Genomic DNA, 22,851 nt, shown 5'->3' on the forward strand with positions numbered 1-22,851 from the left:
AGACACCTTTCTTTAAGACTTCTGGGCTTCAGAACTATGACAGAGTATATTTATTTTGTTTTACGCCACCCAATTTTTTACAGCAGCCTAGGAAACTAACACTGGTTCTAAATGACACATTGACAACTCTAATTCTGTTTGCTTCCCTTACATAAGCAGAGAACCACTTAAGGTGATACCATCTCCACACTCCTCCCATATCCTTGGTAAGTAATTGTGCAAACACGTGGATAAAACACATGCATTTTGATATCTTTATGCAAAAGTGTCTTCAAATAAAAAATAATTTAAGAGAAATGCTAATCAAGTTTAAAATTACATTTTAAATCATTTCCTTTCATTAACAATTCTTATTACCTTCCTAAATGTGCAAATTATTGGCACCCAAGGGACCCAAGGGAGTAAGAAGAGTATGACATGATGACAATATCTCCTTCTTGAAACACTTAAATTAAATCATAATAACCTGCACCTTTTGCTTCTTTCTTACCATTTCTGAGATACATGAATCAGTTCTTGGCCCCAAGTCTTTGGCAAATTTTTGGTGGGCTTGTTTACAAACTACAAATGCTTTGTGGTTTCTGCTATCACCACAGTTTTGATGGCCCCAAATCCTCAGTCTTCTTTATCGTTAATCTGATTTGGAGCCTGATATCTTCAACTGCTTTCCGTAGTTGACTGACTTGTTTCTTCAAACTGAACATTGTGCAGAATGCGAGATCTGCAATCAACAAGGTGCTATTTGGTAATATTAATCACATTCTTTTCTTTTTGCTTGTGTCCCCTCTTATAAGGACTATTTTTCTTTCCTGCCCCATACCAATAAGAAACAAGGATGCAACAACAACAATGACAACAGACCTAAGTGGAATCTTGGAAGCATGCTTGCAAAGCTCATGCTTCCCCCTGCATAAGCTAGCTAAGACAAGGCACGGGGTAGGAGGAAAAGAGACAAGATTGTGACTCAAAAGTGTAGATGGAGGATTCACCAGGACAGACCCAGGAAGGTGGGATCCTCACCATGCTAGAAAAAGAACATCCATCTCAAGGGTAAGGAGAGGATGAAAGAGAGACAAAAGAATAGATTCATCCCCTAGGGGTAAAATAATTGAACATCTTGCATACATATATAATATATACAGCATAGGACAAAAAGTTACTTGTGACTATTCAAAGCTATTTTTATATCATTTCCTTTAATCTTCAAAAAACTCATTAATAAACATTGTCACTATTGCTCACTAGAGGAAATTGAAAGCTTAAACATCATGCCCAAGGACACACAGCTACTCACTGCTGGAGTTAGAACACACTTCCTCTGACAATAAATCCACTGTCCTCTTTCCAATTTACTTTAGTTTATAAGCCATGATTTATTTTCTTTTTTCTGTGCTCTGAGAACTTGATAAGTAAAATTACAAATGCCTTACCCAATCATTCAAGGAAAAAATGTATTCACCCCTTATTCTCTACTAATTTCATATATGAAACACCTAATCGTGTCGCTAGGCTCACAGCTTGCTATATCCCCTACAGGAAAGAAAAAAATCCTGCCACTTATGTATATGCACTTTTTTTTTTCCTCTCTGTGAAATGTCCTTTTCCTGATACAAGTCCTCCCTAAATGTCAATACTCAAACACATCATTCTCTGTCCATTTTCTTAGCTAAGGGGCAGTAGTCTAGGTGAAGGTGATTTAAGCCTAGAGCTAAGGAGCCCTAGGTAGTATCATGTGTTTTGAATAAAAAACTGTTCATTTTTTTTTCCGAGCCTTGAGTTCTCCTTCCAAGGACTACTTCCTGCTCTCCACTTCCGTAAGAAAATGCTTCAGCCTGTTTGGAACCAGCAACATAAGAATAAAGAAAGGGTTTATGAAAGATGGACCCAATTATAGCAGTCTGCATTTTCTTATAATACTGGTGACAGCAGCAAACTTGTGAAGCTGCTTTTAAGTCTATGATAAATAGGCTTAAATAGAAAAAGTTCTGCAGGTCCAAAGTCAATAAAAATGTACATAATGTACTTGGAGTTAGATAGTAAATGAGGTCACAAATGCACTGAAAGTGGAACTATTGGAAAGCCACAGGTATATTTAGGTAGATACTACTTAAAAAAGGAAAGAGAGAAAAAAAATAAGAAAAAGTGAGGAGAGATGCCAGAGGAAATTCGGAAAGAAAGAAATCTATGTACTATGTCAACCTCTACCTTTGACAGGGAAAGCATCTCTTTAGGGAGTTATACATCCCCATCTTGCAAGTTTATTACCTCTCCTCAGTCAGTAAAATAGCTTCTATCATGTTGAGCCTGTTCTTTATTCTCCTTGAAACAATTCGACCCATAGAATAAAAATGCTGCTTGTCTATGAAAGTCTTTAACAGGATCCATGAGCCCAGGGCATTACCCTAGAAGCAGTCTTTCTCAAATTTATTGTCCATGAGAATTACCTAGGAATCACAAAATGTACACTTTCTAACTTCACCCCCAGAAAGTCTCAGGGGGAGCTTCAAACATTCACATTTTTAAAGGTCCCCTGTAGATTCCGACGCAGGCTCTTTTTTGCCACACCTGAAACTTATAGGCAGGAAGAAACAAATGCTCAGAGCCCTTCCTATGTGCCAGTTATAGTTCCAAGGGCTTTCTCTGTTCTCCTGTTTTTATTAATAACTCATTAAATTATCACAACCACACTCCGAGGTAGATGCTATGAGACCCATTTTACCAATACTAGTAAAAGTCACAGTTAGTAAATAAACATAATTCAAGTCTCTGGTCTGTCTCATTGCTGTGCCTTTTCACTCCATCACATAGGAGTATGACTGTCTAGGAAAATAGGTTAACAGAGGAGACAAAGAACTCAGGAAGCATACAATTATGTGCACAAGACATGTGCTGACAAAGGACTATAAGTACAGTCAATAAGAATTAGTGGTGGATTTTCCAATAACCACAGACCCTGATAAGTCTACAGGACCAACCTACAAAAGGAAGTTGGGTGTTGGGTGAAGGACTTTATTGGAATCCATCTAATGTGGACTGTGAGAGAAACGTTAAGTTGCCAAGGAGAATAAAAGCTTCATGTGGCTTGTTCACTATGAGAAAGGAAAGGTCAAGAGAAAAGTGGGACTTCAGAGGATGAGGAGTGAAATAAGCCCTGGAGCCATCTGTGGATGTAGCATAAGATCCATAAGCACATTATTTCATAGGATTTGCAATAGCCAAAGGTCTTGGAAACCAAATTGCAAAGATCAGGAGAGAGTTTTAAGAAACAGTGGGGCAGATAAATTATATTTGTTGAATCTAAAAGGAGCAGCCACCAATCCAAAGAAAAAATGGAATGTATTGTATTCTGCTAATTCTGAGAGAGATAGATATGATGGAAGAAAAAGAAAAGATGGAATGAACCAATCCCAGCTGACCCGGCATATTCCCAGGTACTTTCAAGTACGTTATTTTATTAAAGCATCACAAAATCCCCGATATGTAGGCAGAATAGGCATCAGTGTTCCCAATTTCCAGAAAAGGAAATTAAAGTAACAATATTGATTACCGTTGTTATTTTTAAAGGTAATTCTTAAAGTCATGTTGTTAGTAAATGTAGGATCTGGGACTGCCCACAGGCATTCTGACTCTTATGTTAGTGCTCTCTTCAAATATTGACATACACAGAGGCATAGATACTACAGAACTCAAGTCTGACAGAAAGTTCTGGTGTCCACTGCACCTATGTATTGTGTAGGTGTGGTGGTTTTAAAGATACATCCATACTGTTTTCGATATTCTTCTCTTCTAGTGGTGGAGTTTACTTCCCCTTGCCTTGAGTGTGTATTGGACTTAGTGACTTGCTTCTGGACAACAGAATAATGCAGAAGTGATGGAATGTCACTTCTGAGTTTAGGTTATAAAAAGACTGTGGCTTCTGTCTTGGGAGGGCTCTCTCATACTCTCTCCTTCTTGGATCTTGCTCTGAAGGAAACCAGCTGCCATGCATGAGGATACTCCAGCAGCTTATGGAGAAGTCCATGTGGTGAGGAACTGGGGTCGGTCCACAACCACCTGAGTGAACCTGAAAGTGGATCTTCCCCTCACTCAAGCATTGAGTTGACTGCTGGCCCAACCAACAGTTTGTCTGCAACTTCATGAGAGACCCTGACTCAGAAGCACTCAATTAACTCATGAAAACGGTGAGATAAATTTTTGTTGTTTTAAGCCACTAAGTTTGAGGTGATTTGTTACATAGTAATGGATAACTAATATAGCAGGGAATCAAATGATTTTCACATCACAGGCAATTCTGATTTATTAATCAAACCACATATTTAAACAGAAAAACTCTGTCCTACTCCAATGGAAACACTTTTTAATAAAAAAAAATTAGAGCTGTAGAAATAAGGAAGCTTTGACTATCAAGGAAAGCAAATGGAGGCTGATGGCCAGGGTATGCTCCCTGTCAAAAGCTGGCCTCCTCACCAAATCACCTCAACATTGCTGAACTTGTTCCCATTTTCTTTATTATATTAGCAGAAACTGCACAAATTAGAGATTTAATTGAGCTAACAACCATCTCATTAAAAATATGAAATTTCTCTGAGGGTGTTTAAATGACTAGTTATCCACTCATTAGTTAGAATTAAAGCCCATTATGCTCCTAATAACTCATTGCTAAAATGGCCTGTGTTGAGAAATGGAGGATTTGATGAAGGCAGGTGGCATGGTATGATTTCATTTTGGAGCACTGTGGGGGCCTGGGTAGAGGTCCACAGTGGGCTGACACTTTGGAAAGGAATGATGAAGTGGAGAGAGGCATCCTGGGTGGAGTGGCACAATGCCAAAGCCCAACTCGGGCAGTGTAATATATATATATATATATATATATATATATATATATAAAATACAATAAGAATTTAAGTTATCTTAAATATATATAAATATATATATTTTACACTGCCTGAGTGTGTATATATATAATATATATTATATATAGAAATCTGTAATATATATTATATATAGAATTATATATAATTCTATATATATAGCAATATATATAGAATTATATATATAATTCTATATATAATATATTATATATAATTTCTATATATATAATATATAGTATATATTCACATTTGTATATATGTATATATTCTATAGTGCCTATATTCTATTTATAGTGCCTATAATAGCCTTGTAGCCAAGAATAAAGAGCCTTTTTTCTACTTTAAAATTAACCTGGCACTCTTCATATCATGAGTTCTAATGGGCCACCCTCTAAACCTAACCAAGATTCGTAACAGAATTTGATGTGGAAATTAATTTCAAACTCATACTAACAAATAGGATTTGGAAGACAGCTTATTTGTAAGCTGGGCTAAAGTCTAAAGCACAGTGCCTTAATGTGGAAAACTTAGACTCACAAACAACTTTTTTATGGTGTTATCTTTTAAATTTTAAGGATCTTTATGCTTCACTCAAATTACATTCTTTAGTACATTGCTTCTCAAACTTTATTGTGTATACAAATCACCTGGGGAATCTTGTTAAAACATGGATTCTGATGGGACTGAGGATTATGCCTTTCTAAAAAGCTCCCAGGTGATGCTGATGCTGCCGAAACTCAGACCACACGTACAACAGCAAAACTATAACATACAATTTAAGAGAGCAACTGTAGATTTTCCATGATAAAAAAGATGACTCAATACTGCACCTCATGGTTTTAGGTTTTTGCTACGATCAAACCACCAAATCGACATGATATTTAATAGTGAAATTCATACTTCTAGACTTAAACCTAACATCATTTTAATTATTTTTAAATTTAAATTCTGGAACACCAACATAATGGTTAAGAATATAGGTTTGAAGTTAGAAACACATGGATTAAATGTTTAGTTCTGCAACCTTCTAGCTGTGTGACCTGCGCAAGTGAACTAGACTGAGCCCAATAAAGAGAAAACCACTTCAGATATTTCAAATGGAAGAGATTTAATATAGGGAACTTACTGCCTTGGTAATGTTAATGCTTAGGAGCCAAACAATGAACAATGAGGCTACCAGGAGAGAATCATAATAGCTAGATAGGGGAAGCCATTATCTTCCCTGTGGCTAGAGGAACCAAAGGAGCAGGCAATGCTGCAGTAGCCTGGTGGAAGCTGGTACCCCAGAGGCTGTCCACAGGCAGCTAGACCCTCATAGGATATGCCACTACTACTAGAGACACTGGTGAGGTGAGAGCTGGGAATTACTCTGTCTGCTCTCTTCCTCCCACCCTTCAATCTCCCTCCAGTGTATTCCATGAGTTGAACTCAGCCATACGGCTGTCAGCAGGGAAGTCTGAGAAATGTACCTCCTTGTGATGTGAAGCAGAGCTAGGGAGGAACAGGAAATCAATCTGAGAGCAAACTGGCAAAGGATCAACACAGTGAGTTACTGATGTGCTCTCATACTATATCCAACGCTCTAACAGGCATCTGCAGAATATGGGTGTTGTGTATTTAAGTAAGATGTTACATATAAAGCATGGAGTATAGTGCTTGGCACATTATTTTTATCAGAAGCAGCATCTTTTTGTAATGTGACAGCATTTTCCCCCTTCATTCCTTCCTCTCTTCTCACCCATTTTCCTGCTGAATAAGAGTAGGGATCATGTGGAGTCTCAGGGAGATAAGAAATAATAAAATAGTGCATCCAAGCTATGCCATGAGAAATTAAGAAAAAAAAATCTGCTTGTTCCATCTACATGATAGAATCAGAAAAGCTTAAAGGCTTCCACTGGGCACACAGCAATAACAAGTTCTCAGTGATGTAGACTTAGGAGTCATGCTCATACCTGCAGGCCGCTTAAGGACCATCTTTTGGATTGTGCTGAAGACATGGGAGAAAATGCTTTCATCCACACATAAAGGCCAGCTGTGTGGCCTGGAAAGTGACTCAATGGAAAGGGGCAGTTATTCATGGTATCCTTACCTGGATTTCAGGAGTATTGAGCTTGACTGGTATGTTGATTTTTTTCCCTCTTGACTAGGACCATATGTGCATGCATTTCCAGATGCTGTGGTCATAATTGAGAAGATATATCATTATCAAGGCACTAACAGTCTTCAATGATGAAAAGAACTGTTTTTCTCAGTAGACTTGTTTTCCAAGTTAAGTTATCAAAAGCTTACAAAATAGACACAGTTGTCTCTGCCAGGTTATACTGCAAAGAAATCAGAGTGTTGGCAAATAGCTCCTCTGTGGAAGAAAACATAAGCAAGCATATTTGTATTCTGGCCTGTGCTCCTACAGCATAGGGAATGCAGCATTCTGTTTAGCAGTTCCATCCTGGTTCATCTTGTTTGGGAGTTAGCAAGCAAAGCCTGTATACAACATAACAGTCTGCCCCTGAAGACAACCATCACAGCTTCAGCTAACTCATTCCAACCTTAAACCAAACCATCTTAATATAGAACTGTTTAAATAGCAAAAATTTTATGGAGAAGCCCATTAAGTTATTTATAAATGAGAAGCCCAAATGTATAGCTCTGTAATACTTCAGAGCTGCGCTATGATATTTTACTTATTCATTACACATTTATTGAGTTAAAAAATAAACACAAAGCAACAATCCTAGAGACTTTTACCATCTGGCCTATGCTAGGAGCCAAAATAATTGGTGCAGAAAATGAGTGCTATGAGTTCTGGGGAAAGAGAGTTAGCTGTGGGTTGAAGGAGTCAGAAGGTCTCCAAGGTAGAGAGGAATCAAGTTGGGTTTTGATAGTTTGGTTGAAGCTGGCCAGGTGGAACAAATGAAAAGGATGCTTCTGCCTGAGAGAATTGGCTTTGTCAATTACTTTGTGGTGGGAATAAAAGAGTTGGTTGAGCAAGGAGATTAAATAAGATATGGTTCAAGAACCTGGAATTCATAGCTAGTCTGGCTAAGTTAGAACCTTGCCTTCACCATTTAGTAATTTATAAATAATATTGGCTGCATCACTTAATCTCAATTTCCTCAAGTCCAAAATAGGAATAGTACTAGTGCTTGATTCATGGGGTTATTTCAAGTATCTACAAAACAAATACAGAGGAACAACCTAACATATTGTAAGCGCTCAGTCAATAATCAGCTGCTATTATCACTTCCTTCTTCCAACCTATATTGAGTGCCTGCTATAGAGAAAGCAGAAGAGTAAACTGAGTCAGAATATGAAATGCTTTGACTGTAGGTGAAAGTAAAGACATGTTTTCCTGCTGAAATAGAGGAGTCGCTGGAGACACTGGGGTTAGGCAGGGACATGACAAGGGCTATTTTTAAGAATTAATCTACTAGTATAGTGCATGCAATGTGTCATTCAGCAGCGTCTTTTATAAACCTTTAATGAAGCCGTAGAGAAAATTAAGATGAGGAATCTCTTGGCACCATAGAAGGCATTTAATTACTAAGTAATAAATTTGGGGGCCCTTACGAATAATTGGGATTCCCACCAGTGACTAGCTATACCCCAAGGAACATACAGACTGCCAACATGGCAGCCACCAGAGCCCTGGGTGTTTCTGGGTTCTTAAAGGTAGAGTGTGCAGGGGCAGGTAATCCACAGTTCTCCCTGTACTCAAAATGTGGAGCAACAAATTGCAATGGAAGTAGCTAATATCACAAGAAATGTGGCTATCGTCTCTTCAGGGTCTTCAAGTATGGGGTACAAGCACAAGGGCTAGCATTCTCAGGGACATTAACTTTGATCCAAAGAGCTAGAGCAGCAGTTCTCAAACTTATGTTTCTGTGCTGATTTACGTAATGGAGTTTCTCATCTAGAAAACACTCCTGTGGGTGGACTAGAGTTATGAGCAATGCCTAGCCAGCTGCCTTTAACTCTACCTCCTTCTTTCTCTCAATAACATTTACCTAAATGAAAGTATATTATAATTAGAGAAATAATTACTCTAATTTATTTATTAATAACGTAAATTATTCACCAATTTTGGTATGTTATCATTAGTAATAAATTATTTGGGAATCCAAAGAAAACTGGTATGAACATACGAGGTTATCACTGACATTTTAACTAAGAATTTTGAGTCCAAAGACTACTTGAGTCATGCTCTATCATTCAGCAACATCTTTTATAAACTTTTAATGAAGGAGTAGAGATGATTAAGATGAGGAATCTCTTGGCACCATAAAAATCATTTAATTACTAAGTAATAAATCTGGGTGCCCTTACAGGTAATTGAGACCCCCACCAGTGACTGAATATACCCCAAGGAATACGCAGGCTGCTAACATGGCCAGCCACCCAAACGCCCAGTTATTTATCTGGCAAGTACAAGGCATGAAACAAACTTCTGGACTCTTTTCTCTTTGCAGACTCCAATATGAATGGTGAATGTAATTTAATGTGTCATGGAAATGCAGAGCTGTAGAACTGATTATTTTTCCCAGTATAAATGGAAGAGCTCTAATCTACAAGTGGAGGTGAAGCATCCCCAGTGGCCAGGAGGACAACCTTGCCCAGTGACCTTTCCTAGAAGAAGGTATCGAAGTGCTAAGATGAGGATTTCCACAAATTTCTGCTCAGGCAACACCACCCATCATCAACTGAGTTAATGCCCATCCCTAAATGTGTGTAACATGGGCAAAGTGAATTTTTTCTTTCTCTGTCATGCTCACTTCCCACTTACCTGCTAGAGTAAGAGTATACTAGCATATTATTTAGACATCTAGTTTTTAATAATATTCATTTTCATACAACATGACCACAAAGAAGAAACTGTTATATCTTATAATGGAAGAAAATCTGACTGTGGAGAAGTTAGTGAGAAATGGTACATCTGCATTATGCTTTATGGGTGATTTAAAGGATTTTCAAATATTATTTTGACTACAGGTAAAATAACTGTATAATTTATCATACAAATTTGAAAGCATTTGAGTCAGACAGGATATTAATGATAATTAGGCTGAAATGACAGGCATAAATGAAGAGCCTTCTGGTAAATTAAAATGTAGTACCATCCTAAATATTATGGGCTGAACTGTGTTTCCCTCAAATTTATATGTTGAAGTTCTAAGTCTCTGATATGGTTTGGCTGTGTCCCCACCCAAATCTCACCTTGAATTGTAATAATCCCCACATGTCGTAGGAGGAACCTGGTGGGAGGTAATTGAATCATGGGGGATAGATTTTCCCATGCTGTTCTATTGAGAGTAAGTCTCATGAGATCAGATGGTTTTATAAAGAGCAGTTTCCCTACACATGCTCCCTCTTGCCTGCTGCCATATAAGACACGCCTTTGGTTTTCCTTCACCTTCCACCATGATTGTGAGGCCTCCCTAGACATGCAGAACCATGAGTCCATTGCACTTATTTTTCTTTATAAATTACCCAGTCTTGAATATGTCTTTAAATAGCAGTGTGAGAACATACTAATACAGTTTCCATAGTCTCCATACCTCAGAATATGACTATATGTTGGAATAGGGCATTTAAAGAGATAGTTAAGGTGAAATGAGATCATGAGGGTTGGCCCTAATCCAATATGGTTGGTGTCCTTATAAGAAAAGGAAATTAGGACACAGACATGCACATGCACAGAGGTAAGACCATTTGAAGACAATATGAGATTATGACCATCTACAAGCCAAGGACAAAGGTCCCAGAAGAACTCCAACCTGCAGACACCTAAATTTTGGACTTCCAGCCTCCAGAACATGGAGAAAATTAATTTCTTTTGTTTAACTCAGCCAGTCTGTGGTATTTTTTGATGGCAGCTATAGCAAACTAGCATACTAATGATAGTGATTTTCATTTTAACCATCAGCCTTGAAACTAATCACATCATAAGTTGAGGCTCTGCCATAACATCAGTTAAGTCCTGAGGCCATTTGGTTGAATAATTGATAAACTGCTTGAAGCATGACCCTACGAATAGCCCTAACCATCCATCTCAAGGCAGAGATATTTTATCTTGTTTTATTGCCTAACAGCACTAAAAAAAGAAAAAAATCTTGGTTCCATTCCAAGATGGCCAAATAGAAACAGCTCCGGTCTGCAGCTCCCAGTGTGATCGACGCAGAAGATGGGTGACTTCTGCATTTCCAACTGAGGTACCTGGTTCATATCATTGGGACTGGTTGGACAGTGGGTGCAGCCCACGGAGGGCAAGCCAAAGCAGGGTGGGACGTCGCCTCACCCAGGAAGTGCAAGGGGTCAGGAGATTTCCCTTTCCTAGCCAAAGGAAGCCATGATAGACTGTACCTGGAAAAATGGGACACTCTCACCCAAATACTGCAATTTTCCCACAGTCTTAGCAACTGGCAGACCAGGAGATTCTCTCCTGTGCCTGGCTCAGTGGGTCCCATGACCATGTAGCCTTGCTCACTGCTAGTGCAGCAGTCTGGGATTGCCTTGCAAGGCTGCAGCCTGGCAGGGGGAGGGATGTTCACCATTGCTGAGGCTTGAGCAGGTAAACAAAGCAGCCAGGAAGCCTGAACTGGGCGGAGCCCACCACAGCTCAGCAAGGCCTGCTGCCTCTATAGATTCCACCTCTGTGGGCAGGGCATAGCTGAACAAAAGGCAGCAGAAACTTCTACAGACTTAAACGTCCCCGTCTGACAGCTCTGAAGAGAGCAGTGGTTCTCCCAGCACAGCATTTGAGCTCTGAGAACAGACTGCCTCCTTAAGCGGGTCCCTGATCCCCATGTACCCAAACTGGGAGACACCTCCCAGTAAGGGCTGACAGACACTTCATACAGGTGGGTGCCCCTCTGGGATGAAGCTTCCAGAGGAAGGATCAGACAGCAACATTTGCTGTTCTGCAATATTAGCTGTTCTGTAGCCTCCTCTGGTGATACCCAGGCAAACAGGGTCTGAAGTGGACCTCCAGCAAACTCCAACACACCTGCAGCTGAGGGATCTGACTGTTAGAAGGAAAACTAACAAACAGAAAGGAATAGCATCAACATCAACAAAAAGGACATCCAACCAAAACCCCATCTGTAGGTCACCAACATCACAGACCAAAGGTAGATAAAACCACAAAGATGGGGAGAAACCAGAGCAGAAAAGCTGAAAACTCTAAAAACCAGAGCACCTCTTCTCCTCCAAAGGATCGCAGCTCCTCACCTGTAATGGAACAACGCTGGATGGAGGATGACTTTGACGAATTGACAGAAGTAGGCTTCAGAAGGTCAGTAATAACAAACTTCTCTGAGCTAAAAGAGCATGTTCTAACCCATTGCAAGGAAGGTAAAAACCTTGAAAAAAGGTTAGACGAATGGCTAACTAGACTAAACAGTGTAGAGAAGACCTTAAATGATGTGATGGAGCTGAACACCATGGCACAAGAACTTCATGATGCATACACAAGCTTCAATAGCTGATTTGATCAAGTGGAAGAAAGGATATCAGTGATTGAAGATCAAATTAATGAAATAAAGCAAGAAGACAAGATTAGAGAAAAATAAGTAAAAAGAAATGAACAAAGCCTCCAAGAAATATGGGATTATGTGAAAAGACCAAATCTACGTTTGATTGGTGTACCTGAAAGTGACAGGGAGAATGGAAACAAGTGGGAAAACACTCTTCAGGATATTATCCAGGAGAACTTCCTCAACCTAGCAAGGTAGGACAACATTCAAATTCAGGAAATACAGAGAACACCACAAAGATACGCCTTGAGAAGAGCAACCCCAAGACACACAATTATCAGATTCACCAAGATTGAAATGAAGGAAAAAGTGTTAAGGGCAGCCAGAAAGAAAGGTCGGGTTATCCACAAAGGGAAGCCCATTAGACTAACAGCGGATCTCTTGGCAGAAACCCTACAACCCAGAAGATAGTGGGGGCCAATATTCAATATTCTTAAAGAAAACAATTTTCAACCCTTAATTTCATATCCATCCAAACTAAGCTTCATAAGTGTGGGAGAAACAAAATTCTTTACAGACCAGCAAATGCTGAGAGATTTTGTCACCACCAGGCCTGCCCTACAAGACCTCCTGAAGGAAGCAATAAACATGGAAAGGAACAACTGGTATCAGCCACTGCAAAAACATGCCAAATTGTAAAGACCATCGATGCTATGAAGAAACTGCATCAATTAAGGGGCAAAATAACCAGCTAACATCATGATGACAGGATCAAATTCACAGATAACAATATTAACCTTAAATGTAAATGGGCTAAATGCCCCAATTAAAAGACATAGACTGGTAAATTGGATAAAGAGTCAAAATCCATCAGTGTGCTGTATTCAGGAGACCCATCTCACCTGCAGCAACACACATAGGCTTAAAATAAAGGGATGGAGGAAGACCTACCAAGCAAATAGAAAGCAAAAAAAGCATGGGTTGTAATCCTAGTCTCTGATAAAATAGACTTTAAACCAACAAAGATCGAAAGAGACAAAGAAAGCCATTACATAATGGTAAAGAGATCAATTCAACAAGAAGTGCTAACTATCCTAAATATATATGCACCCAATACAGGAGCACCCAGATTCTTAAAGCAAGTCCTTAGAGACCTGCAAAGAGACTTAGATTCCCCCACAATAATAATGGGAGACTTTAACACCCCACTGTCAACATTAGACAGATCAACAAGACAGAAGATTAACAAGGATATCCAGGACTTGAACTCAGCTCTGCACCAAGTGGACCTAAGAGACATCTACAGAACTCTCCACCTGAAATCAACAGAATATACATTCTTCTCAGCACCACATCACACTTATTCCAAAATTGACCACATAGTTGCAAGTAAAGCACTCCTCAGCAAATGTAAAAGAACAGAAATCATAACAAACTGTCTCTCAGATCACAGTGCAATCAAATGAGAACTCAGGATTAAGAAACTCACTCAAAATCACTCAACTACATGGAAACTGAACAACCTGCTCCTGAATTACGACTACTGGGTAAATAACAAAATGAAGGCAGAAATAAATATGTTCTTTGAAACCAATGAGAACAAAGACACAATGTACCAGATTCTCTGGAACACATTTAAAGCAGTGTGTAGAGGGAAATTTATAGCACTAAATGCCCACAAGAGAAAGCAGGAAAGGTCTAAAATTGACACCCTAACATCACAATTAAAATAACTAGAGAAGCAAGAGCAAACAAATTCAAAAGCTAGCAGAAGGCAAGAAATAACTAAGATGAGAGCAGAACTGAAGGAAATAGAGACACAAAAAACCCTTCAAAACATCAGTGAATCCAGGAGCGAGTTTTTTGAAAAGACCAAACAAAATTGATAGACTGCTAGCAAGACTAATAAGAAGAAAAGAGAGAAGAATCAAATAGACGCAATAAAAAATGATGAAGGGGATATCACCACCGATCCCACAGAAATACAAAATACCATCAGAGAATACTATAAACACCTCTATGCAAATAAACTAGAAAATCTAGAAGAAATGGATAAATTCCTGGACACAAACACCCTCCCAAGACTAAACCAGGAAGAAGTTGAATCTCTGAATAGATCAATAACAGGCTCTGAAATTGAGGCAATAATTAATAGCCTACCAACCAAGAAAAAGTCTAGGACCAGATGGATTCACAGCCGAAATCTACCAGGGTACAAAGAGGAGATGGTACCATTCTTTCTGAAACTATTCCAATCAAGAGAAAAAGAAGAAATCTTCCCTAACTCATTTTAGGAGGTCAGCATCATCCTGATCCCAGAACATGGCAGAGACACAACAAAAAAAGAGAGTTTTAGACCAATATCCCTCATGAACATCGATGCAAAAATCCTCAATAAAATACTGGCAAACCGAATCCAGCAGCACATCAAAAAGCTTATCCACCATGATCAAGTGGGCTTCATCGCTGGGATGCATGACTGGTTCAACATACGCAAATCAATAAACGTAATCCATCACATAAACAGAACCAACGACAAAAACCACGATTATTTCAATAGATGCAGAAAAGGCCTTTGACAAAAATCAACAGCCCTTTGACAAAATTCAACAGCCCTTCATGCTAAAAACTCTCAAAAAAGTAAATACTGATGGAACATATCTCAAAATATTAAGAGCTATTTATGACAAACCCACAGCAAATATCATACTGAATGGGCAAAAACTGGAAGCATTTCCTTTGAAAACCAGCATAAGACAAGGATGCCCTCTCTCACCATTCCTATTCAACATAGTATTGGAAGTTGTGGCCAGGGCAATCAGGCAAGAGAAAGAAAGGGTATTCAATTAGGAAAAGAGGAAGTCAAATTGTCCCTGTTTGCAGATGCATGATTGCATATTTAGAAAGCCCCATCGTCTCAGCCCAAAATCTCCTTAAGCTGATAAGCAACTTCAGCAAAATCTCAAGATACAAAATCAGTGCGCAAAAATCACAAGCATTCTTATACATCAATAACAGACAAACACAGAGCCAAATCATGAGTGAACTCCCATTCACAATTGCTTCAAAGAGAATAAAATACCTGGGAATCCAACTTGCAAGGGATGTGAAGGACCTCTTCAAGAAGAACTACAAATCACTGCTCAACGAAATAAAAGAGGACACAAACAAATGGAGGAACATTCCATATTTGTGGATAGGAAGAATCAATATCGTGAAAATGGCCATACTGCCCAAGGTCATTTATAGATTCAATGCCATCCCCATCAAGCTACCAATGACTTTCTTCACAGAATTGGAAAAAACTACTTTAAAGTTCACAGGGAACCAAAAAAGAGCCCGCATAGCCAAGTTAATCGTAAGCCAAAAGAACAAAGCTGGAGGCATCACGCTACCTGACTTCAAACTATACTACAAGGCTATAGTAACAAAAACAGCATGGTACTGGTACCAAAACAGATATATAGACCAATGGAACAGAACAGAGCCCACAGAAATAACACCACACATCTACAATCTATGATCTTTGACAAATCTTACAAAAAGTATAAATGGGTAAAGGATTCTCTATTTAATAAATGGTGCTGGGAAAACTGGCTAGCCACATGTAGAAAGCTGAAATTGGATCCCTTCCTTACAACTTATAGAAAAATTAATTCAAGATGGATTGAAGACTTAAATTTTGGACCTAAAACCATAAAAACCCTAGAAGAAAACGTAGGCAATACCATTCAGGACATAGGCTTGGGCAAAGACTTCATGACTAAAACACCAAAAGCAATGGCAACAAAAGCCAAAATTGACAAATGGGATCTAATTAAACTAAAGAGCTTCTGCACAGCAAAAGAAACTACCATCAGAGTGAACAGGCAACCTGTGGAATGGGAGAAAATTTTTGCAATCTACCCATGTGACAAATGGCTAATATCCAGAATTTACAAAGAGAACTTAAATTTACAAGAAAAAGTCAAACAACCCCATCAAAAAGTGGGCAAAGGATATGAACAGACACTTCTCAAAAGAAGACATTTATACAGCCAACAGACACATGAAAAAATGCTCATCATCACTGGTCATCAGACAAATGCAAATCAAAACCAAAATGAGATACCATCTCATACCAATTAGAATGGTGATCATTGAAAGGTCAGGAAACAACAGATGCTGGAGAGGATGTGGAGAAATAGGAACACTTTTACATTGTTGGTGGGAGTTTAAATTAGTTCAACCATTGTGAAAGACAGTGTGGTGATTCCTCAAGGATCTAGAACTAGAAATACCATTTGACCCAGCCATCCTATTACTGGGTATATACCCAAAGGATTATAAATTATGCTACTATAAAGACACATGCACATGTATGTTTATTGTGGCACTATTCACAATAGCAAAAACTTGGAACTAACCCAAATGTCCATCAATGACAGACTGGATTAATAAAATGTGGCACATATACACCATGGAATACTATGCAGCCATAAAAAAGGATGAGTTCACATCCTTTGTAGGGACGTGGATGAAGCTGGAAACCATCTTTCTCAGCAAATTATCACAAGGACAGAAAATCAAACACCTCCTGTTCTCACTCATAGGTGGGAATTAAACAATGACAACACTTGGACACAGGGAAGAGAACATCACACAGCGGGGCCTGTCAGGTGGTGGGGGGCTGGTGGAGGGATAACATTAGGAGAAATACCTAACGTAAATGACGAGTTGATGTGTGCAGCAAACCACTGTGGCACATGCATACATATGTAACAAACCTGCACATTGTGTACATGTACCCTAGAACTTAAAGTATAATAATAATAAAAAAATTCCTAAACAAAAATAAAAAGTGATTCGGGTCCTGTCTCTGACACTTGTTAAGCACATGCTTAGTTGTGCATAATCAAATAGATCCTCCGAACCTTATTTGATTCATGATTACCACAGAGCAATATTTGGTCTACTTGACTCAGAGAGTTATTACATAGCACAAACAAGACCAAAACAGTGATATGCAAACTGCAAAGCAGTTGTGATTGTTAATTTTATGCATCAGCTTGACTGAGCCATAGGGTGACCAGATTGAACATTATTTCTGGATGTGTCTGTGAGAGTGTTTCTGAATGAGATGAGATTTGAACAGTGTGAAAGGAAAATAAATCTTGGGGCCCCCAAATCACTAAGCTAAAGGGAAAAGTCAAGCTGGGAACTGCTTAGGGCAAGCATACCTCTCTTTCTATTCAAAGTCATCCCTCTGCTCACTGAGATAAATACATATCTGATTGCCTCCTTTGGAAAGGCTCATCAGAAACTCAAACAAATGCAATAATTTGTCTCTTATCTACCTATGACCTGGAAGACCCTTCCCCTTCAAGTTGTCCTGCCTTTGCTTCGAGTTATCCTGCCTTTCCAGACCAAACCAGTGTTCATCTTATATATGTTGATTAATGTCTCATGTCTCCCCACAATGTATAAAACCAAGCTGTGCTTCAACCACCTTGGGCACATGTCATTAGGACCTCCTGAGGCTGTATCATGGCTGTGTGTCCTTAATTTCGGCAAAATAAACTTCCTAAGACCTGTCGTAGATTTTTGGGGTTTACAATAGGTATACCCAGTAAAGTAAATGGCTCTTCCCAATTTGAGTGGGGTTCATCCAATTCACTGAAGGCCTGAGTGGAACAAAAGGTGAAGAAATACATCTCCTTTTATTTTCTACTTCACTGCTTGAGCTGGGAAATTTCTTCTCATCTTCTCCTGCCCTCTGCTCCCCTGGTTCTCTGGCCTGAAGACTTAGATTAAGTTACACCATTGGCATCCTAGACTCTCTAGCTTGCAGATAGCAGATTGTGGAACTTCTTAGCCTACATAATCATGTGAGCCAGTTTCTCATTTTATATATGATTATATAAATGATGATGTATGATATGTATGTATTATATTCTCTAGAGAATCCTAATACAGTGGCCCATGCTATCAGGCATCATAAACCGAATGAGAGTAAGAAAGGCCATAAGTATTTGTAAATTTTACAGGATAATTATCACACTGTAAACACTGTACCCTGGTTCTCTTTTTGGATATTAAAAATAAATCAGGAAAATATATAAAATAACACTGAAAATGTTCAAGACTGTTTAAGGTAGTTCCATTCTCTTAAACTCATCTTTGAAACAAGACTCTAATAAATGTTTCCTATGGTGAGTTTCTTGTCTTGACTTTTAACTATGTCATCAGCTCATGATGCAGTTGTAACCACACAGTGAAATAGTATTCTTGGCAATCAAATTGGTCCTGAGATCAAACATTTCTTGGAGAGTATTATGAAGAAATAAGATGAATGAATCAATTCTATTGTGCATTTATTGCAATTCATATAAGATGAAGAAATATAATGTAGAAAATTGGTCACTGAATTACCAGCCACTAACATGGTATTATAAAGGAAATGAGATTTAAATCTGAGAAGGGGATTGTGTGCAAGAACAAGAATTTGCAAATAGTTTACATTAGATCCATCTACTCATTCGTTCATTCATCAATTCATTCAAAAATAGGTACTGAGCTCTACTGTGCGTGTAACTCCTGTCTCAAAATTTAAACTGTTGTTTCAGAATTTAGAATTAAGAGATATCTAATCTCTTACTGATTGATAGACATGACCTTGTACTTATTTGATTCTGGTAGAAAATGCTAATAAAAATAATCAAGAATTATTAGGAATCATTGACTATCCTTATTTGAACAACAAAAATAATTTTGATAAATTATCCATTATATTCTATTTGTGAATGTATTAGAAAATTAAAATCATTTAATAATAAATTTTGTTTGTATCTTACCTAATTCCAAACAAACAGCGACAAAAAACAAGAATATAAAGAGGCTTGCTTATCTATTCAAGTAAAAGTAATTCAGAACTCTTAAAAAGAATGTTGATTTTGGTCTTTAGTTTCTTGATGTCTTCTTTTTGAAGAAGTGACATGCTGTGGGGAAAACCTCTTTTATATTTAATTGTCTTTTTTGTCCAGGAAGTATTCCTAGCCAGTGTGTCATTATCTTTTAAAAGTATGAGAATACAATGAAAATTAATGAATTTCTTTAAACTAACAATGAACCTTCTTCATGTACCTTATCGTATTCTTCAAACAGCCTCTAATGGAAAAAGAAGATTGTGTTTCTAAAAATTCCCCACAGTGCACCACCACTTCTTTTATATGTTAAAAAAATTCAAATTAATGTTATTCATAAAAACGTAGGTGAAACAGTCTAAAAATAGACCCAAATTTTTACATTGAAATTATCAGTCCTTGCCTAAACGGTCATGTTTAGACAACAGGACAATTATTTTCAAATTCTCTCAAGTAAGAGGCCAGGTGTCAATATTCCCCAGAATTATTTGCAAGTTTCAAGTCCACAAATCCATTTAATTTTGCTTTAAATCAGCATCCGCTGCTACACCCTGGCAACCCAGAGGTATAAACTGGCTCAAAGATGTGTTTTTCTTGTTCTGAACATTTATCATCATTATCGTCATCATCATCATCATCATTTAATTTAAATGCTTTAAGCAGTCCTCTATTTTCCAGTTTCTTATTCTGAAATTAGTCATTACTGACTTATTCTTAGATAATCTAGACATGTAGAAGGTACTCAAGCTTAGGGTTAAAGACAAGCACTGGAGTCAGTTGTCTTGGTTGGTGACCTTACCTTATAACTTGTTAGCTGATTGACTCATTTTTTGATTCTTCAGATTCTCCATCTATAAAATGATGATAATAACAGTCCCTATTTCATCATAATGAAATCATAATGATTACATGCAATACTACCTGCAATTACCTCAGGAAATGGCACTTAGAAAATCCTCAAGAAATGTTAGTCATTGTTCTTATCTGCCCCCTGACAATATTTGTATCAGCAATCTCTGCTACAGTGGAATTTGCTAAAAGAAAGACATTATCTAGCACACAGTTAATACTAAAAAAAATTACTCTTATTAGTGTCTGGCTTCTAAAAGGATTTGTTGACTTGCAAATCCTGCTAAAGTTTACTTTGTTTAGATAACTAGGTACAATTAGGAACAAGTGGTTCTCTAGCTGTGCCTAGAGAACTAGTTACAATTTTTAAGCTGTCTGGAATCTTAAATCCTAAAGTCTGTCAGATTGGTTTTTTTTTTCATTCTCCTTTTTTTTTTTTTCCCATAGCAACTAAATCAATTCCAAGAATCACAAAGAGAAAAAAGAATGACAAACCGAGGGTTGTAATCCTAGAAAATTTATAAAGTAACATAACAGCATACAGCATACATATTCTACGTTGCACTTATCATAACCCTAAAGAGTTCATATTTGTAACTAAAATTAGCAGGAATTTATACTGTCCTTCAGGAGTAAAGGCAGCTGTGAGCTCCAACTTCTTCCTTCTCTTTTCAAAACTCCTCTATAACCCCTCACACCGTCAGAGAATAAACTCACTTAGCAAAACCCCAAAGAAGTGCTTGCCTAACGACTTGCGAATTAGATACCTGCTGGGGTAAGCAAGAGAGTACCCACGCAAGAATGAAGAGGAGAGGGGAGAAGGCTGGGACACGCTCTGATAAAATGCACAATTCGAGGAAATAGTCTAACTGCACACTCAGCTCCTGTTGTCTAGGGAAGACAAAGAAATATGTAAAATTCAAGCTGACATACTATGAACAGCTTCATAATGAAGCTATATCACTTATTAGAAAATTATGCAGATGAACCCTGTATTATGGCAGAGGGAGCCGCAGAATAGCCAAGAAGCTGGCTCCACATGGAGACAGACCTCATGGTCAAGAAAGCAGTGAACCTTGTCTCCTGACCCAGAACTTGCCATTCTGCCAACTGCTGTTCATAAAATTGAAATAACAAGGAAGACCCACTAAAAATCATTAATTTTGCAAAACTAGTGGTATTAGAAAAGGCATGAGCTTTGGAGTCTAAGACATGTGATTTGAATTATGTTTCTTCTAGTTCTAGCTAGGTAATCTTGGGTAGAATACATTATATCTGAACCTCAGTTATAGCTGGAAAACAAGATTATGAATACCTTCCTCCTGGGGTTGAGATAAAGATTGAATTAAAAAAACTCCCCTTCCCAAAGTAAAACACGTTCAGTCTTTGTCCTCCCCTGCACAAATGAACTCATTGTCTCAGGAGTACAGCCAGGTAGACAGTCACATCCTTCTGTGGAAGTGATACAGACATCCTCACTGCATGCGAAATGGAAGAAATATTCTTGTATATTGTTTAACTGAAGGATGAAATTAAAGTTAGAAATGCAGACTAGGTAGCCCTTATCCCGCCGTTTATATGCATCCTTCCTGTCTACAGAACACAACTCAGGGAGCAAATAGGAGAACTACAATGGAGTGATAAGAAAAAATTGTCATTCTTGCATCTGTTATTTAGCCATATCTCCAGCTCACCCATTTTATTATAGTTAATAACGATGGTAATCATTCACTGAGATAAAGTACTAAGTACTTTATACATGGAATCTCACTGAATTCTCATAGTTGCTTTTGGAGATGAGTTCTTTCTTTATCTCCTTTTTGCAAATGAGAAAACAGAGCCTCAGAGAGGTTTAGAAACTTGTTTAAGATCATACGGTAGCTACTGAAGTTGAAGTCATGATTTGAATGCTTGTCTGATTCTACATTCTCTCTTCTTGTCCTTGTGTTTCCATCCCTCTGACCTTTGACTGCCACAGCCCTGTGGCTCTCCTTCATTGAACTACCTAGTTAGGTATACCTCTCAAGATCTAGCTGTGATCCCTTCTCTTGGACATCACTTCAGGCTTGTTTCTGGCTCCAAATCTCTATGAATATAGATAAGAGATACACTCAAAACCTTTACCTAGCCTCACAGGGGTTTGTCCTTGTAGCATAGACATATCTTCATGACAAAGTGAACCAGGAGTGTTTGAAGGCCTGCTTTGTAACCAACTGCATCAACATTAGGGAAATCACCAGGTGCTTTCATCATTTTCTTCTGTAAAATAAAAATTTATAATGTGCTTACAAACTACATAGCTCTTTGGGAAGTAGGCAAATTGAATTTTTCAAATTCTCAGTGGCAAGCTGGGCAGTAAAACATAATTACTGATTTTTAATATGTACTTTGTGGCCTTTGCAATTCAAAGATGATGATTTTGACTATCATCACTATCAGTGTGAAACAACAGGAGCTCAAAGAGAATCCAAAGCTTGATATCATTCCTGCCCTCATTTTAGTGTTGAAATAAAAGTTCTTAAGGATTTGAAGAACATACTTAGGAGTTCTCTCCATAGCATTTTCATAGCACTCAAGGAAGTATAAGGATTAGCTACAGTGATCCTAAATGCTAATAACATGAATTTTCCAAATCAGAAAGTAAATACTCAGGGCATAGAAAGAGCTCTCGAGTACCATTGTGAGCCCCAAGATATCTGATAAAGCATGAGTGTTTGGGTTTTGGTAGCTGGAAGGATGGAGTGGAGCTAAGATTATAGG

The 22,851-nt window shown here is 38.1% G+C and overlaps 1 protein-coding gene and 1 long non-coding RNA gene across 5 annotated transcripts in view; one reads left to right on the top strand and one right to left on the bottom strand.

Moving 5' to 3' along the window:
- LOC129143837 (uncharacterized) overlaps window positions 1-12,426 on the top strand; it is a 51,075-nt gene extending 38,649 nt beyond the window's left edge. The window contains exons 3-5 of one of the 2 annotated variants that reach the window (XR_008547749.2): window positions 795-1,050; window positions 3,970-4,181; window positions 9,338-12,426. This is a non-coding gene — a long non-coding RNA (uncharacterized LOC129143837). The remainder of the gene's footprint in view (window positions 1-794; window positions 1,051-3,969; window positions 4,182-9,337) is intronic. The other variant, XR_010156281.1, reaches the window with a different exon arrangement.
- KCNIP4 (potassium voltage-gated channel interacting protein 4) overlaps window positions 1-22,851 on the bottom strand; it is a 1,220,775-nt gene that overhangs the window by 608,003 nt on the left and 589,921 nt on the right. The window lies entirely within an intron of this gene.

The sequence above is a fragment of the Pan troglodytes genome, chromosome 3 (genome assembly GCF_028858775.2).
Source record: "Pan troglodytes isolate AG18354 chromosome 3, NHGRI_mPanTro3-v2.0_pri, whole genome shotgun sequence".
In the NCBI taxonomy this organism is placed as follows: Eukaryota; Metazoa; Chordata; class Mammalia; order Primates; family Hominidae; genus Pan; species Pan troglodytes.